Source organism: Belonocnema kinseyi, chromosome 4, assembly GCF_010883055.1.
Source record: "Belonocnema kinseyi isolate 2016_QV_RU_SX_M_011 chromosome 4, B_treatae_v1, whole genome shotgun sequence".
Taxonomy (NCBI): Eukaryota; Metazoa; Arthropoda; class Insecta; order Hymenoptera; family Cynipidae; genus Belonocnema; species Belonocnema kinseyi.
The window spans coordinates 144,935,908-144,939,857 of record NC_046660.1 but is presented as its reverse complement, the minus strand read 5'-3'; the positions used below and the strand labels follow the sequence as shown (position 1 = coordinate 144,939,857).

The following is a 3,950-nucleotide window of genomic DNA, read 5'->3' as shown; positions in this document are numbered from 1 at the left end:
CCATAAAACAATTTAATTTCTACAAAGAAAGACGACCTTTTAACAAAACACATGATTTCTTAACCAAAAATGGTATTGATTGGTTGTCAGTTTCAAAAATGTATTTTCAACGAAAGAGATGAACCTTCAGATAAAAAAAAATAGACTATTATAATATAATATAATTGTAATATTATCATTATTAATATGCGTATATATTTATATATATAATAGTATTAATATTTATATAATTTATATTTTATACATGAAATAACATAACCTTAAAATATACGCATATCAAGAGGCGCGCGATCTATTCAAATCATGAGAATCGTCAGCATCGAAATCTGGAAATATTAAAATCCCAATCTCCTGAATTTATTTCAAAGCAGTTAGCTGTTAGCAGATAGATATATAAATAGAATCGACGAAGTGCTCTGACCGGCAATCGTGCATCTTCGAGTTTTCAAATTCAGAAGAGGAGAAGTAGGTTGCGCGCGCAACTCAGTCGTTTACAGTCTCCTACTATATTCACACGGACACAGCCCTGTCATAGTATTGGACCGCATCTCGTTTCAGATCTGGGATCACTGGATGGATCCTCCGCACAGCATCTTGTGTGCAATGAGACGCTCGTCCCTTCCTTCGGCGCACGTCACATATATTTATATATAATTTGTTTATAATCAGAGTGGCGACTTGAGCGGGAAACTGGGAAAAACTTGGAAAACCCACGAAATGACAGGAAAATGAATTAAAAAATAGTGAATTATTGTTTTTATTTTAGGGCAGGGAATTTTTGACATAGAAGCCCTGGCGGTCCGAAGGAACCGAGTGGAGCCTCTACAAAGTACACGTAAAGACCCCATTGGGTCCCCATTCGGTTCCTTTTAAAAAAACTCGAAAAAACAGCAAAATCAACTTTTAGATTGTTGAAATTCGGATTCTACGTTAAAATTCCCTGTAAAAGGTCACGGAATAATCGCAAAAGTTTTTTTGCAGCGGTAAAATATTAAAAAGTATACAAGACGTATAACGCCTGTTGACTGTTACACTTCAAACAAATCGCCTGTAAGTAGCAGTAAACAGGCGTTATACGTCTTATATATTTAAAAACTTTTTATCGTTGCAAAAAAAAACGATTGCGATTATTTCGTGACCTTCTACAGGGAATTTTTACATACGGGTACTTTGTAGAAGCTCCATTCGATTCCTTCTGTCCGCCAGGGAGGGGAATTAAAAAAAAATTAAAACTGAGATTCAGGAGAAAGGAGTCACATTTTAAACATCATTTTAATTGAAAATTGATCTCTTTCTAAAAATGTAAGTAGTTTGTCGAAAATAAATTTTCTATCTAATAATTTTAATATTCCCGTACAAAATTGAACTATTTAGGGTGAAAAATTGACCTTTTCTAGTTAAAAATACAACAATTTGAATGTAAATTTGCCTTTTAAATTAAAAATTGATTTATTTCGTGAAAAATTCACATATGTTGTTAAAAAATCGACTTTTTTTGGTAGGAAATGAGTTTTTTCTTTGAAAGTTAATTTTTTAATTGAAAAATTCTTCTTTTTGGTTAAGAATTTAAGTATTTACCAGTGAAATATTCATCTTAGTTAAAAATTCATCTTTTAGGGTACACATTAATTTACTTTGTCGCAAAATAAACTCGTTTGTTGACAATTAATTTGTTTAAATTGAAGGTTCATCATTTTGATTTAAAATTCATTTTTTGGTTGAACATTCATTTTTTGAAAGCGAATTTAGTTGTTCAATTTTTAGTTGAAGAATGGTCTTTTTAGTATAAAATTCGTGTTTTTTGGTTCACCATTGATTTTGTTAACTTGAAACATTTTAGTTGAAAATTCATTAGTTAAGATGAAAGTTACTTTTTTTACTAAAAATGTAACTAGTTCATATTCTGTTAAAAATCTATTTTTTTCTAGTTTAAAATTTAAATATTTGTTTGAAAATGTCTCCTTTAATTTAAAAAATCAACTTTTTGGTTAAAAATTCAAATACTTCAGTTAAATATTCATCATTTTAGTTGAAAATTCTTCTGTTTGGTTTAAAATTCCACGAGTTTCGTTATAGATGATTTGCTTTCATCAGTATAAACGTTTATTTTTTTATACCTCTAAAATATTTTGAAAACAAATTTTTAACTACATATGAGTTACTATAAATATGTGTGATCTTTCCTACAGAATCTTTTTTTATTAATAATTGATTTAGATTGTTAAAAACCATGTAGTTAAACAAAATAAATATCAAAAAAATAATAAGAAACGAAATTAACATACCGTGGACATTACACTTCCGTCTGGGCCTTTAACTTCTGCCTTCCAATTTATGTCTCTTTCCCAAAAGTATTGTTCAAAAACTGGATTTCTATATCGTAAATTAATGTCATCTCTGTGAATAGCCTGTTACCACCGTTTAATTTCTTTGGGATCTTTTGGCAAAAGGAAAAAATTAAACTTCTCCGAATTGCTGTTATAGCTTGACGTACAACCCGGAGCTACACATTGCAATCCCATGATTTTGCACTAGAAATTAGAAAAAAAACTCTCAACACAATAAATAATTTACTCGGCTACAAATTTTTATAATTTAACCTTTCAATTTCACACATTTTTCTCAAAGAAATCACTTTTAATAGGAAATTTACCAGTTTTGCCAATACAAAACAATGCAAAAGACTAAGATACCTCACCGGATGCTAAGAGAACAGAAAAGTAGGGGCGATGCATGGGGCTGCTCAGAACTCTACTACCAGCCCTATGCATCGCCCCCACTCTTTCTGTTCTCTTAGCATCCGGAGGGATATCGTAGTTTCAATAGATTCAATAGATAGCGTTCCGATCAGGTTGGCCTGTTTGTGCATTGTTATGTATAGCAAAAATACTAAAATTAATTAAAAACTTGAAACTTTTTATGAATATAAAAGGAAGAACAAAGTTTTCTGTAACAATAAGAGCAGTTGTTATTATTAATAATAAAAAATTCATGAAAACATGTAATTTCATATTAGGAAAATTAAATATTAAAAAAATTATTTTGAAAACAGTGTAATATGTAAATAGCCACAGCTTTCTCATTTGAATAGATAAGCAGCCTATATATTAAAGGGCATTAGGGCTGCTAAGTTAGTTCTAATCTTGACTTGACTCTGTAATTATACTAAATAAAGGCACGTGATATCTCACTAGAGATATCACATATTTTTAAAAACACTTTTGAGCCTTTTTCACCCTAACATTTTGGCGATCCTGCCAGGATCCGTTTAAAGAATACTTCGAAGGAAAGCATTCTCAACGGAGAAACATTAAAGTCTTTCCCTTCTTATAAGTGACGGAGGCCTGGAAAACGTAGAGAATAAAAATCTACAAAATTCATAAAAAACGAACTCCGGACTGTACTACGGACAGCCCGAAAACATTGAGCCATACTACTGCTATTGAAACTAGTGTCTGAAATTCAGTAGGGCCTATTCTACGTAGAATAGCAGTAGGAAAACTCAGGAAAAATAAAACCGAACGAGGCCCGCAATCAGGCGGAAGAGGCACCTGCCTAGCTACAAGAAACTGATCGAGTTAGCCACACTCGACTCAACAGGTACCAGCAGTAACAGCTGGAGACACGTCACCAGCCGAACTAGGAATCCAGACAGCAAGCCGAAATTCTACGGCTCTTCAGCAACTGTCAAAAGAGAGCGTTCACTGTCAGTTTTTGTTAGTAATAAGACTGAAATTGTAAAGAGTATAAATCCTCTTTGTGGTCTGAGGAAGGTAACAAACCTGAAATAACACATTTCTTGTTTGGTGAGCTAAAGTTTTACAATTTCACGTAGGGTATACTCCTGGTGCTCCAGAGCACTGCCCTTCGTCAAAAATATAAATAAATTACTTTAAAATCGTCATTATTGTAGTAGAACAATACGACGCATTTTATTGTATTAAAGGACA

The 3,950-nt window shown here is 32.1% G+C and overlaps 1 protein-coding gene across 1 annotated transcript in view; it reads right to left on the bottom strand.

Moving 5' to 3' along the window:
- LOC117171149 overlaps positions 1-2,322 on the bottom strand; it is a 39,954-nt gene extending 37,632 nt beyond the window's left edge. Inside the window, exon 1 of the mRNA XM_033358203.1 lies at positions 2,286-2,322. The gene's annotated coding sequence lies outside the window, so the exon portion shown is untranslated. The remainder of the gene's footprint in view (positions 1-2,285) is intronic.
- Between the last annotated feature and the right edge of the window lie 1,628 nt (positions 2,323-3,950).